The sequence below is a fragment of the Sorex araneus genome, chromosome 3 (genome assembly GCF_027595985.1).
Source record: "Sorex araneus isolate mSorAra2 chromosome 3, mSorAra2.pri, whole genome shotgun sequence".
Classification (NCBI taxonomy): domain Eukaryota; kingdom Metazoa; phylum Chordata; class Mammalia; order Eulipotyphla; family Soricidae; genus Sorex; species Sorex araneus.
The window spans coordinates 55,911,746-55,927,201 of NC_073304.1; the positions used below are offsets into that span (position 1 = coordinate 55,911,746).

Sequence of the window (15,456 nt, forward strand, 5' to 3'; positions counted from 1 at the left end):
TAGAAATGAAATCAGCTTTCTATAAAATAAGAAATTTCTGCTTTTTTTCTTTATAACTGCACATTAATTTCTCTATTTTGGAAATTATGTCACCAATGATAATGTTGTTTATGATATTTCTATTGCCAATTCCACATCTTAGTAATAGTTTATGTTTTACAGTATAATTCAGCACCGATCCTTCCCATATATCTCTCAACACTTATTTGATCAAAAGTAGATCACTTTCTTCCAAATTGGTTTTCTTTCCTCCCTATACTAGTGTATGTAATAATATGACTCAAATATTAATAGTATATCACTGTATCCTTGTGCAGGGGCTATGCTAATCTTCTCTGTATCATTCCAATTTTAGTATATGTGCTGCCGAAACGACGAGTACATATACTAAAATTGGAATAATACAGAGAAGATTAGGACTGGAGCAATAACACAGTGGGTAGGGCATTTGCCTTGCACGTGGCCAACCCAGTTTAGATTCCTCCATCCCTCTTGAAGAGGCTGGCATGCTACCAAAAGTATTCCGCCTACACAGTAGAGCCTGGCAAGCTACCCGTGGTATAATCAGTATGCCAAAAAACAGTAACAAGTCTCACAATGGCGACATTACTGGAGTGCTACTGTTGTCCGTTGCTCATCGATTTTCCTTGAGTGGGCACCAGTAACGTCTCCATGAGTCCCTGTCACATTCAGGGTTAGGGGAATGAGGCCCATTATAGTTACTGTTTTTGGCATATCAAATATGCCACGGGTAGCTTGCCAGACTGTGTCATGCGAGATTCTGCATTGCTCTCTTCTAGGAGATTTGTTTTATAGTCTCTGGTTCTTGGCCGTTGATGAGATCACATGGCACCGGGGGCAGTTTGTGGGTGTGACTGCCAAGCTACTGGAAAACTGGGGATCAGGGTGGAGGAAGCCCAGTCCTGATCCAAGCAGGCTTGGAGATCTCAGCCATGGTTCCTGCATATCTGGGTTACTCTGCCGGTTCCTTCATGCGTGAGGCTCATCTGAGCGCGTGGAGAGTGGCTTTGTGCATGGCTGTGACTGGGTTCTGGAGGTTTTTGGCTGCCAGGGCTCTTCTTGGGAGAGGGAAACTTAACCCGATCCCCTTTGAGAGGGCCCCAGTGAAGAAAGCCTAGTGTCGGGACAGGAGATTCCCCATATATTCTCCATAAATTTTATTTTATAATAATGTGGGAAGCACTTAAAAAAACTTTCATAAAAATGGAATTTTACTCTGATATAATTGAGACTCACTGATTCAGTTTATGGTAAAATCTTGAATTGGAGCAGTAGGAAATTAATGCAAAAGATGGTATGTGAGTTAAACATATTAAGCAGAATCTGTCTAACTTATTGATATTGTGCTGGTGATAGTGAAAGCTTGTAGGGACCCATATATCCATGACTTACATATGAAATATAACAATTAGCTATGTACTCAGTCATCTTTTCCCTTTGTATCTCTGCCAGAAGAATTGTTCTATACCCAACGAATGTCAGTTAAAGCTAAATAACATATAAGGGTATAAGTATTTAACATTTTTTTATCACTCAGTGGGACAGTCCCATGATGTTCTATTAGGTATAATATTGGACATTCTACTTCATTGCCTGCAATGCAACCGGTTCCATTATTTACACTTCATAAATATTTCTACCATCTTTTTATGCCTGTATCACACCATATACTCTCCCTATAGTATTATTAACAAAAATAAAATCCTAGATTCAAGTTTTTGTTCAGAGATGCTTGAGATGGGATAGGGAAACCCAAGCCCAAACTAAGAAAAGTGACATATTATTTTTAACTTTTAAATTGCAGTTCTTTGATTTCTCTAAAACATTTTATGGCTTGTATATTTTCTTATTTAAATATTTGCACAAAAATATCACTTTTCTAATTAATAACTTTTCTGTAACTACCTTAATTAAAATTTTGGCATAAATTCACAAAATGTATGTCTTATCATCCTTCCATATTTTATTTAAGTTTTCTATATAACACAACACTGGCATCTCCAGGTGAAAGTTGATTTAGGACTCGTGGGAGAGCAATGACAGATGTGGGAGTTACCAGTTTAGGGATAGCTAAGACTGAAAAAGCAGCGGAGCAAAGTGGGAGTGATTTGTAATATATGCACATTTTCTTCATAAGGAACAACTTTAGGTGATCAAAACAATGAAAGAGCATAATTCATATATTACTTTCCCTCCAGGAAAGAAAAATACTCACATGAGTATTTTAATGTTCAACCAAAATATATTTATTGCAATTTAAACTTCAACTGGTTTTCTATTCCATGCTTCTATTATAGATATCACTTGCTTTTTTTGTAGTGTTAGTTACTCCACAGGGGGAAAAAAATCTTAAAAATCCCTTAGTTTAATTTCTGTCTCTGTGGAGTGAATATAGAATCACATTAGCATCAGACTATTCAACTAAAAATACTAGTTTTCATTTCTCATAGCTAAAATGAATTTTCAACAACAGTTGCCATTAAAGAAAAGTTATCTTCAATACTTATTCATTTTTAAGGCTTCTTTCCAATTGCTTTTGAAGATAAGCCTGCTGTGAATAGCCTCTCTTTAATGCCTCCTTCTAGAGTATCAAAATATACTTTTTTATATAGATGTTTTTACTTCAGATAAGCATGTTGAATAAAAATTGGCTTTTGATTGTACTTCAGAAGATTAAATTCATCATATAAATCTAAGTATGAAGCCTTAGGAAATAAATTTATAGCTAAATTCTCAGAGTTTATAATGAATATGCCATATTTTCAGAGACTTTTATGCTAAATATGAATAATAATAACATTCTTATAACTAGTCTAAAACATTCTAAATCAAAGTAAAAATTTTTTAAATATATTACTACAGAAAAGGGTTATAATACAACAATTATTTTATGTCAGTTCTATTGGTTTAACTGATACCTACTTTGTTAAACACAAGTATGTCTGTAAAAGTAATCTTTGGACAGCTAAAGAGAGTAAAGCATATTGCCTTATTCAGTGGTAATTAATTTTATTCAATTATCTAAATGTGTATGTAGAGAAATAAGTAAAGAATAATTCTCTGCCTATTTTCCAACTTGGATATCAGTCCAAGTTTTTAGATTCAGACATGGATTGAAATTTCACATGTTTTTTAAACTAACAATGAGAAAGTGAAAAGCTAAATACCCAATTTTCTATTTTGTTTTTATGTTAAAAATAAACATCAATGGGGGCCGGAGCGATAGCACAGCGGGTAGGGCGTTTGCCTTGCACGCAGCCGACCGGTTTCAATCCCTGGCATCCCATATGGCCCCCAAGCACTGCCAGGAGTAATTCCTGAGTGCAAAATCAGGAGTAACCCCTGAGCATCGCTGGGTGTCACCCAAAAAGAAAAAAAATAAAAATAAAAAAATAAACATCAATATTCGTAATGTGTAAAGAAAGCATTTTGAGATTTTTCAAAAGGTTGAATAGAAGTTGTGAGATAAATACTAATATAAAAGAAAGCATTCATTTAAGACAAAGTTACCTATTCCTCTTAAATAATGAAAATTAAATATTTATATTTTTCGGATGCCAATGCTTCCTAACCCCAAATTATTTAAAATTTGTAGCTAACTTTTATATCAGAGGTAAAACTAGAAAGAAGTGATGTTGATACTATGCACTCTCTATTATGCAGCAGCTTTTTGTAGCAAACTTGCAGATCTCATTAATACACAGAACAGAGCTTTCCTCAGCCATTCACATAATTTAAGCAGTTCGCAAAGAAACTGAGATAAATGTTCATTAAAAACCTGAAGACAGACTCATTCTGTAGTGTTAAAATAAAAAAAAGTATAAAGACCTAGATCAGTCTTACTAAACAATATTGCAACATTATATTATTTAGATATGATTATAGGTCTCTAATGATTATGCATTAATGTAATTTACTATCAGTTTAAATTTGTAAGTGAAACATTTTAAGAATATTCTTCTGGCTGATATACTGTAAAAGTATAATTATCATTGTGATTATCAAAATAGTGAATTAAAAAATTGTTTTACATACACTTGAAATTAAGTACAAGTACTGTTCCCTTGTTCTGTAAGTTTAAATGTATACAAATGTAAAATAAAAATTAAAAAAACTTAAATATTGTATACATCTGTGGAGTACATGGTTTAGCTTAGTGGTAATTTACAGTAATGGTTTAGTTTAAAACATGAGTTTCTAGAGTTATAAAATTGATTTCAAAACCTATCCTACCAGTTTTTTATTTGATCTGAGATTTTTTGGTAACTAAAATTTCTAGAGCTGCTTAGCAAAGAATTATAGTGGATTAATTTCAGTTGTCAGCTTGATAGTCTGAAGCCATAGCATTGTGTCTTGGTAAAAGTTTTAGATAAAAATGGAGAATTTCATGGAAAATGTGGGAACTTTTACTGACTATTGTTAATCAGTCTGTCCAGTACGTGAAAATGCATACTATTATTATGATAACTTTATTTCATGCAAAGTCTTGTCACCAGATATCAACCTAGTCTTAATCTTCAGAGAGCTTTGTACACAAATGAAATCCTTAATGTTTCATGGTAATCTATGAGTGCTTTAATCTTTATATCTGTGCTTTCCTGGAAATCAGAGTTCTAAGATGTCTCCTGGTTAATTTCTAATGTGAAGTAAACTTTTGCCAAGTGAATGTTGTAAGAACTTTAGTTGTGAGCATCTTTAAAGCTTTTTGAGTATAGAACTTATCTAATCCTTTTGAAATTATACTGCAGAGTAGTTTTGTCATGTTAAATGAGATGATTAGTAACTTGTGTCTAAACTTGGGAGGTCGTGTTGTACTAAGTTCAATAAAGATTTTAACTTGTGGAATGACTTTAAGGAATATAGGTATACAGATGTGTGTCTTAAGTCAGAAAGATAATGGATGCAGATATCATCAGTGGGAAAAAATAAAAGGAATCCTGTTAAAATGAAGTTGATTTTGAAATAGGATGAAGGAAATGAATGAATGGAAGAATACAGAACAGAATGAATGAATATAGAACAGAATGATTGTAAAGGAATGTGTAGAGCTATAAGGTTGTGTTTGAAAGGAAGGCACTGTTCAAGCTTTTCTCATAAGAAACTCTTTAAATCACATGCAGAATAGTTCTAGTAACTTTTTGGTAATATCTACAGAAAAGATTGGATTATCCGAACTCCTGTTACAGTGCTCTTAGATAATGGAATTCTTAAATAGATGCAGGAAATCAAGGGTTTTTCAACATTGGATTAAATGACTTAGACATGCTTATACACTGGAATCCCCTTCTCCCACTCCAGGTTGTCTTCACTGGGGCCCCCTCAGATGGGGGTGTGTTTAGTTTCCCTCCCCACCCCAAACAAAGCCCTGGCAGCCGAAAACCTCCAGCACCTAGCCACAGCCAGGATCAAGGCAACTCTCCACTTGCTCCGACAAGCCTCACACATGAAGGAACCTCAGAGGAACCCAGGTATGCGGGACCCATGACTGAGATCTCCAAGCCTGCTTGGATCAGGACTGGGCCTCTTCCACCCAAGTCCCCTGTTTTTCAGTAGCTTGGCGCTACACCCACACTGTTCCTAGTGCCATGTAATCTCATCAATGGCCAAGATCCAGAGACTATAAAACAAAGCTCTCGAAGAGAGTGATGCAAAGTCTCTCATGCAGAGCCTGGCAAGCTACTCCTGGTTATAATAATGGGCTTCATTCCCCTGACCCTGAACACAAAAGGAATGAATGGAAACATTACTGGCGCCCTCTCAAGCAAATCAATGAGCAACAGGATGACAGTGATGCAGTAATACAGTCATGGAGTACATTATACTTGACATTATTAAATCATAAAACAAGTGTTTTTTATTTAACCAAAATATTAAAGCAAGCTCATTTGTCAAAGATTTATCTGTGTGATTGAAAGTTCAAACAATTCTAAGGGCTGATTATATAGTTCAGTCCATACATACTTGCCTTTCATACTACTAACCTGATTTCAACCCCTGACACCCTACATAGTACTCTGATTCTTTTCAGGAGTAATCCTTGAGTGCAAAGCCACTGAGAAGAAATATCCTTCTTTCTCGGGAAAAAACGCGGCGTGGCGTTTACCATAGTATGATGTCCATTAAGCTGACACGGACCTGGTGGCGTGGGAAACGGATGCAAGGGAATAAATTATTATGTACTTGGAACAGCGGGACGCTGGTGGAATCTTGAGCCGGGGCCGATACCAGCGTATTACTTTTGGTTCCAGAAACTGCTTGCAGACATTCTACCAGACTATCAACTAAGCTAGAGCCCCACGCCGGCTGATGACGAGAAATAACCATCTCTTTTGGTTTGTTTTCCCTTTGTCAGGCAGCGTGGTGATTACTAAACAGGCGTGATCTCGGTGGCGCGGGACGAGGGGGGAAAAAAATAGAAAAGTTATGTAACAAACAGCGGGACTTAATATCTCTACATTCTCAGCAATGGAGAGCCATCAAATGCTTCCTTGACAGTGGGACTGTATTCTCTTTTTTGGGGGGAAACCCTAGCAACAATAGTGAATTATGTGTTGAAACATGGACTGTAACCAAGATAAAGCGTAAACGAAGTGAAACTTATCACTTACAAGGGCGGGGACTGGGGGGGTGGGAGGGGGCGGGAGGTATAATGGGGTGGTTGGTGATGGAATATGGGCACGGATGAAGGGAAGGGTGTTTGAGTACTGTATAACTGACATAATCATGAGAACTTTGTAACCCTCCACATGGTGATTCAATAAAATTTAAATTAAAAAAAAAAAAAAACTTAGCACAATGAGGGGCTGGAGCAATAGCACAGTGGGTAGGGCGTTTGCCTTGCATGCAGCCATTCCAGCTAAGATTCCCAGCATTCCATATGGTCCCCTGAGCACCGCCAGGGGTAATTCCTTAGTGCAAAGCCAGGAGTAACCCCCGTTCATACCAGGTGTACCCAAAAAGCAGAAAAACAAACAAAAAACAAAAAACAACAACAAGAAAACAATCTAGCACTATGAGTGTGGCCCCAAAACAAAAAACAAAAAGAATTCTGAGGTATTTAATTTTATGATACTTTTAAAAACTTGTGTGTGATCCCATCAACGGCCAACATCCAGAGAGAGACTTAAAAGCAATCTCTCAGAAGAGAGTAATGCAGAGAGTCTCTTGCCCGAACGCCTGGCTGTCTTCCCCAGGGCCCCTCGGAGGGGATGGGCTCCAGCTTTCCTCCCCACCCCGAGCAGAGCTCCTGGTGACTGAAGACCACCAGAACTTAGCTGCAGCCATGCTGGAGGCCCCTCTTCACACGTTCGGACAGGCCTCATGCATGAAGGTACTGGCAGAGGAACCCAGGTGTGTGTAATCCCATCAACAGCCAACATCCAGAGTTACTTAAAAGCAAGCTTTCAGAATCGGCCTCACGATATCTTTAGCCTACTTCTCCCTCTGGGAGAAACTGACAATCCTCTGAGAGTTTCCTGCCCACATGGGACAGCCTTGCAAGTGTCTCATGGTGTATTCATATGCAAAATCCAGTAACAAGCTGGCTCTCATTCCCCTGACCCTCAAGAGCCCCCAGTGCAACATCTTTGGAAGGGCCGAGTTGAGATAGACTTCTAAGATCTCAGGGAAAGGACGAAATGAGATGTTACTGAGCCTGCCCGAGAAATCGGTGATTAATGGGATATTGTGATTGTGATTTAAAAACTTGTATATTGTTTGACTTAGAAGTTCAATTTCTTTATTTTCTAAAAAAAAATGTACAATATTTATATAAGTCCTATTTATTTCTAAGAGATCCATCATATAGTTCTTTTCTCAAGCTTTATAATATTGCATTACAATCTGGAAAGAGATATATTATACTTTTAATAATTGGTACAATCTTCTCTAAATTTTGAACATGAATATACATCCAGCACAGTTATGAGGATATGAATTAAAACATAAAACGCATTCTTGGTCAGAATAAGAAAAACATAAAAGTATAGGTTCATATCAAAGATCTATTTTCTTCTACTTAATAACATATTTCTGTTGTTTATACTCAAAATAGACCAACGAAAGAAAAATAATTCTGTTTATTTGTATTCCCTTATACAGTAAAGTAAGCATTCTATAGAACATAATTCTGTTTATAGAAATCACTACACAATTAGGCCATAAAACAGACATTTTAATAGGGGTTAACTTATTGATTATAAACAAAACAAAATTAAAACTCAAAGCAGAAACCATTAAAAGCAAGCTGCTAAAAATAATGAAAAATTGCGGTCAGAAGAATAAGAATAGAGTTGGCCTTGGATATCCACATCACTAGCCAAGAAAGGAACAAATAAGATATTTTTACCTAGACAGTTAATAAGTATTCAAAAATAAAATTGATCATGGGCCAGGGCATAAAAACTGTGAAAGTAAAAACATGTTGGTTAATTAGGAGATTTTATTTAGTCATTCCAAAGTCTATAGCAAAATTTTTCTGGAAAAAGGAAAAAGATTTAATGTCTTATAGTGGAAAGCATACCATAAATTACTAGGATATGCAAAAAGTAACATATAAATTATGGGAAAAGAAGACGCACTGTAGTTACTTACTTCCAAATATACTATGGTAGGGAATTTTTCAACCATTGCTGCTTTCCAGGTAAATAGGTATTAGAAACATTTCCATAGTTAAGAGACTACTTTGGTTCTCCACTCCTGTTCTTTGATAAAGAAACACTTAAGGCAATACCAAAGATACTCTTAAAGTTCCTGTAACTAATCTTTAGACAGTTTCCTTCTGCCCAGGGGTCTGATATCCATTTTCTTAAAACATTTACTTTTGAATGTTTACAACAGCAAACTCGGTCTGCCTCTTTGAAAGGCCTATTAACTTTCCTTAAGAAGCTCTTCACAATTCTAGGAGCCAGAAAATGTTTTCAATGGTAATAAAGCCATCTTTTTTTGTGATATGCACACATCAAATGAGATATAACCTGTCTCCCTATTTCTGTTGAATATTTTAGGGCCTAACCTACATGGGTAACAATTACCAAATGGAAAGCCTTATTTTATTTTTTTGCTTTTTTGGGCCACACCAAGCTATGATAAGGGGTTACTCCTGGCTCTTGCACTCAGAAATTACTCCTGGCAGTGCTGGGGAACCATATGGGATGCCAGGGATTGAAGGTGGGTCGGCCGCCTGCAAGGCAAACGCCCTACCCATTGTGCTATCGCTCTAGCTCCACCAAATGGAACAGTTTTAATCACAGAATTTAACATTGGTGAATCCCTATTAATTCCTAAGTGCCCCTTCATTTCACAGATAACCTTCTCCCAATGTTCTCCCTAATGTTCTTTAGTACTTCACACTAGTTCATCTCAATGTGGAAAGACCATTCATTTACCTCTTTTATTGTCTGCAATGTGGAGATAAAATATTCCTTTCCTTCTCAAATAATCATGAGTATAAAATGTTCTTTAACTTTGTATGGTACAATTGCTGCTTTGACTGAACTAAGCTAAACAGAAATGAGAATCACATCACTCCCTTCTGAACTTTTATGGATCATCCATTGACGACCTGAAGAGCAATAACGTGGTTGGATGATGTAAGAGGTCACACAGATCAGTTTCAATCACAGATTAGTTTAAATTATTAAGAAAATAGCTCTATGAGTAATACCACTGAATTAGATTCATCAAGTGTTTATATTCATTCAAAGATTATTATTTGAATAATATCTATTATTGAATAGATCAAATGTATTATTCCATAGGATAAATAAAACAATAACAATTGAGAATTAGCTAAAATATTTAGGTCTGTTTTGTTCAGATAGATAAATTACTGTTAACGCCAGTAATGAAAAATGGCTTATTTTATTGCAGCTCTTTATACTAAGCTCTGTTAGCTTTTATGTGTCCTTCAAGAAAATATTTTAATCTAAGATGTTTTCCCTTCCTTAACTATTCATCTTTAACTTCACTTTTAAGATTTTATTTTCAAAGAACTTACTGGTCACATATAGTATTGTCTCCAGTAATTCAACTTTTTATAGTATGCAACTATAAAAAATGAGCAAGAAACTTTTTAACATTAAAAGACAAAATAAAACTGAGATAATAGATTAAGAGTAGAAGTAGAGATAAAAGACAGATGAAATGTAACCAAATACCTCAAAATTAAATTTGGCATTTTCAAAAAAGGCGTCAGCTAAAATCTATAAAACATTAAAGGTTAGAAGGTAAAATGATTCCCCTATTCTAATAAGAAAGTTCATGCCTAAAATTTTCAAGGTGGTGTTAAGATTGACTTATACAGTTATGTGGAAAATGTGCAGTGTGGACTTTACTGGTTAGCAAAAATTTGTTTTAACAGGAATTTAAAAAGTAAAACCAACAGGATTGCATCCAAAACCATTTATAGAATTCTTTGAAATTAGTTTTAAATTAGAAATAAATTTTAAATTTGTCCATTGTTTTATAGTCATAAAATCTATCAAATTATTCCTTAGACTGATTTTAGTCTTTACTAGAATATGAGATTATTGAGAATAGGACAAGTTAATAACCCGCTACTTTATATACAGTAAGAATATGATAAGACTTAGAATATTTTAGTTGAGGAAATAAACATAAGCAAGAGACAGAGAGATTGTATAGGAAGTGAGGCACTTCCCTTGTAAGTGACTTACCTGCATTCCATTCCTAGTAACACATATGATCCCCTGAGCAACTGCCAGGGTTGCTGGTCCCTGACTGCAGAGGCAAGATAAAGCCTTGTACATTTCTGGGTATGAATCAAGGAAAGGAAAAAGGGAAAAGAATACACCTATTTAGTCAAACAGTATCACTGATGGAAACAAAACACAAAGGATTTATAGTTCATAAGAAATTAATCATTCTATGTTCTAGAGCATCAAATAAATGCATATATTACAGGTTTAAAATTATATTTATTAAAATTTTACATGACCATAATTTACAATGTGATTTAAAATGTGAGAAAATATTGCAAATAAATTATTTTAAAATATTGCAAAACATATATATGTAAAAGTAGAGAAAATTATAAAAAATTTTGAAATTTTAGAAATATCCAAGGTTCATTTTTCTCTAATATTATTATTTTTCTGCAAGAAAAAATTTCAGTTTTTAATAATTCTTTCAATCATGTTTGACAGAATAAGTATTCAGTAGCAGTGAATTAAAATCACTATATCTATGGAATAAAAAACAAGATTAATATGTGATAATATTCCAATAGGAATATGCAAACTAAACTCATAACAGCAAATAAAAAATATAAAACTTCACAGTTGCATAAATTCTAGCACAGATGTAACAAGTTTAAGTTATTACAGCTACACATTTCAATGTCTATTGTAAATATAAATAGAAAGCTTGCCCAAACACTCAGAAATATATTACTCTCTTCTAACGTATGAATGTACAAAAGAGTATTGGGCATCATTTCATTTTTGGAGTAAATACTATATGAGCGATCTTAAAAAAAAAAAATGAAATAGGGAGTGTAAAAAACTAAGGCTCGCTGAGGGGCACGCGCACTCTCGGGCTCTCCAGGCGGCTCTGTCTCACCGCCTGCATTCGGTGCCCTGGAACCGCTGTGTGTGCTTTCGGTCAAGGGCAGGCGACGGAAGGAAGAAGGCCAAAAACTGGTTGCTTGATCAGTTTATTTCATTCTCTCTCTCTGTTTCTCTCCCAGCTCTGGATCTTTCTCTGGATCTGTGGATCTGGCCCCCCAACCCACTCTTACAGCCTAGTTAAATCTCCTCAGCATGAGGGGGTTGGGGTGTACACATAGGTATGGTCACCATCAATAGGGTTGAGGTTCCTTTCCCTCATGGGATGCTTCTCCTAGGACTTAATTCTCTTTCAGCAGGAGGATCCACCCAAGGGTGGAGTCCCATGAGTGTGTTTCTCCTCTCCTCAGCCAGCAAACATATAAGAATTCATAATATTAATCATTTTGTATGGACATAATAAGAGATGCATTAAAGCTTATAGAATTGCTCTCTTGGGGCCATCTCAATCTCAGACTACAGTGCTCAGGCCAGATCAGTCTTTCCTATCCCTAGCAGGGCCCTAGTCTCATCATTATTTTTGGATCATGACAGCATTTGTCTATGATCAAGCTCTTAACATATAGTTAAGAATTAGGCACTTTGGCCAGGCCCATCTCAATGCCAGGGTAGCACATAACTCACCGCTTGCCCTGGATCCTTCCCGTCCCTCATCGGGACCCTGCTTTTGGGGTACTAGGAACTGAGGGCAACTGAGGCTTAAGTGGAGAAACCAGATGCCTGCGAGGGAATAATATTTGAAGCCAATTAAGTCCCAAGTTACAAAAACATAATATTGTCTTCTTGTGTCTATATAAAAAAAGACATTGCTTTAAAGTAAATTATTCAAAAGGCATAAAGAGGGGAGAAAGGCAATGTTATAATATTCAGTGTCCTAGGAAGGTCTGACCTTACAAATTAGCAGAGTCAGATTAAGGGAAAGCTGCGGATTAACTGTTTTGGGGAAGAGAGCATAGAGAAGTGATTATAGCTAAACAAAGGGATGGGAGAGATTCGGGAACACCTTGATGGGTGAGACTGGGGTAAGCCTAAACTCCGGGAAAAACCAGGACAAGCTACTCATGGCAAGGGGGGAGAGGACAAAGTAATGTCATTTTACAGGTAGTAAGTAAGAATTTGCAGATTACATTTGAGATCATAGACAGTCTTTCATATTTATCTACATTTTCAGTCTTCCAACAGAGCTTAACAGTGACTTTAGAATTAAAGTCACAATTCTTGACATTCAATGTCTATTAATAACCTCATAATGAGATTTTTGTAGAACAATTTCTGAGGACATTGTCTTTTGTATGCTAATCTACGTTCGTGTTAACTATTAGAAATGACAAATAATTTTCATCCTCTGATTTCCCTTATGGTGGAGGAGGCGTACAAACCCACAACTACACAGCTCTGTTCTTGCTCCAGTCTCTGAGCTCAGGGATTCCTGCTGGTGGTATTCAGCAGGTCATATGTGATCCCTACACAGATGCTGACCACATGGAAGGCAAGCACTTCATCCCGTGTAGAGTTTTTCTCTGCCCCCACACACGTATGTGATTTTCCTTCCAATCCTCTCCCCCATTGCGTCAAAAAATAGCCTTTTCCCTATGGAAATTTTTTTTAAAAAGATAATCAATTAAAAATAGATTTTTAATGTCAGTTGAGGAAACAGCTAAAGTAATTTTCCCGTTTTGATATTATAGAGACGTTTCTTTCATTTCTATAGTCTTCTAAAGAAAGTCACAGAATAGCTGCGTATCCTAGGCAAAGATTTCAAAGCAGCAACAAATATTTACCATTTCATGCAGTTAGATTGTATATATATATATATATATATACCTGTTGCCTGAGTGCCTAATGACAATGTGATATGTTGTAATTGAGTTAAGGCCATTTACAGCTCCAAAAACTGAAATCTAAACTCAACAACTACATCACATCAGTTATAAGACAATTTGATATTTAGCCATAAATTTAATCAGATAAAAAAGAAATGGAATCTTAATTCAATTGAAAATCAGCATGTTATGTAATACATTTAGCTATCCAATATATTAAGCTTATTAAACACCTGACTCATAATTTTCTTTGTCTCTCTTTTTCTTTTTTTCCTAATACTAGTAGTGTTTAGGGATCACACTTGGTGGGGCAAAAGGGGTCACATGCAGTGTTAGAGATAGAAACGGTTTCCCTGTATGGCCAGTATCCTATTGGCTGTACTCTCTCTCCAGTCTATCTGACCTTCTGCTTTTCATATCTAATTTTTACAGTTCATTCAAATGTAAAATAAGTGTTGTGAACAGTTGATTTTTGGTTAATTTATTGCTATTCAGAAGGAGACCTTAATCCCTAAATTCTTTTTTTTTTCTTTTTGCTTTTTGAGTCACACCCGGCGATGCACAGGGGTTATTCCTGGCTCTGCACTCAGGAATTACTCCTGGCAGTGCTCATGGGACCATATGGGATGCTGGGAATCGAACCCGGGTCGGCCGCGTGCAAGGCAAACGCCCTACCTGCTGTGTACACCTCCAGCCCCAATCCCTAAATTCTTCAAAGGCGTTGAAAGCTTAATAAAACATTACACTTTTATATATTCAATAATACATTGTTCATATACTCAAACATCAATAACTGTATAAGATAATTCAAATATATGCTTTAATATAAATTTAATGAGAATTTACATTTGTCAAAATAATTTTAACCAGTAATTTGTGATTTATAAATTTATACCTAAACATATGTCATCAACTATTGATATCAACTATCGCTTGTGAGGTGGGGTGAGGTGGACTTTTTGCTCAGGAGTCACTTCTGGTGGTTCTCAGAGAGGTCATCTGAAGTGCTAGGGTTAGCAGTGTACAAGGCAACTGCCTTAACATCTGAACTATCATATCCGAGTGACCCCCTGACAACATGGTTAACACAAAATATAACAAAGAGGAAAGAGAAAATATTCCCCAGTTTCACAGATCATGCCAAACTCCTAACAAATTCTGGTATCAAACCAAAAAATTAATAACCCAGAAAATGAAAGCACATGGAGTTCAGACACCTCCTCCTGATTTACCACATCTTCACAGATTAGACTGTCAGTAAATAGCAAAGTGCAGTAGGCTTTTCCATAATGCAGAGGACTGGGGTATGCTGCAGTGCCAAGCAGTGTAGACTTGAGACTTTGTGGGGCATTCCTCTATAACAGGGAAGAAACAAAGGCCATCCAAATAGTAAGAAAAAAATTCCATTCATTCAGAACTGCCAAGTGAGTCAGCTTTCATGGCTTGAATTTGACACAAACTCAGAAGTTGGGAGCAGATAGGGAAAGAAGAAAAATAAGGCAGGGATGGGGAGGGGGGGAGTTCAGACATGCATTGATTGGAGGTTACAGATTAAATACAGAGAAACATAAAATATCCTTTATAATTGTTTAGGAGTGCATATTTAGCTTTTTTGACCTTAAGTTGGAAACAGGAATAAAAAATTGGGAAGTGTTTAGTTATTATTACAACCCAGGTTATTATGATCTAATTACAGATGTTATTTTGACTCCTTGGATTGTTATTCAAGTGAGCACTCTGACCTCCTATAAAATCATACAGAAGAATTTTAGCTGAGTTGTTCCCTAATAGGTTTCTTCTGTACATAAGGAATTGGTTTCCAGGGATAATAATAAATACTAAATTCTGCATTTACTTAAGTAATTTGAAATCTGTTAATAGGCAAGTACAATGATTTTTGTCCACTTTAAATTCTGCTTTACTTTTCATGAGAGTAGTGAAATGTGGATATAGAATATCTAATCTGCTCTCAGTAATATCTCCATTTGTTCTAGCCCTGAGATTTTAGAAGCCTCTCTTTACTCGTC

At 36.0% G+C, this 15,456-nt stretch overlaps 1 pseudogene; it reads right to left on the reverse strand.

The window, feature by feature from the left end:
- Positions 1-282: 282 nt before the first annotated feature.
- Positions 283-382, reverse strand: LOC129403859 (U6 spliceosomal RNA; annotated as a pseudogene).
- Positions 383-15,456: the final 15,074 nt, after the last annotated feature.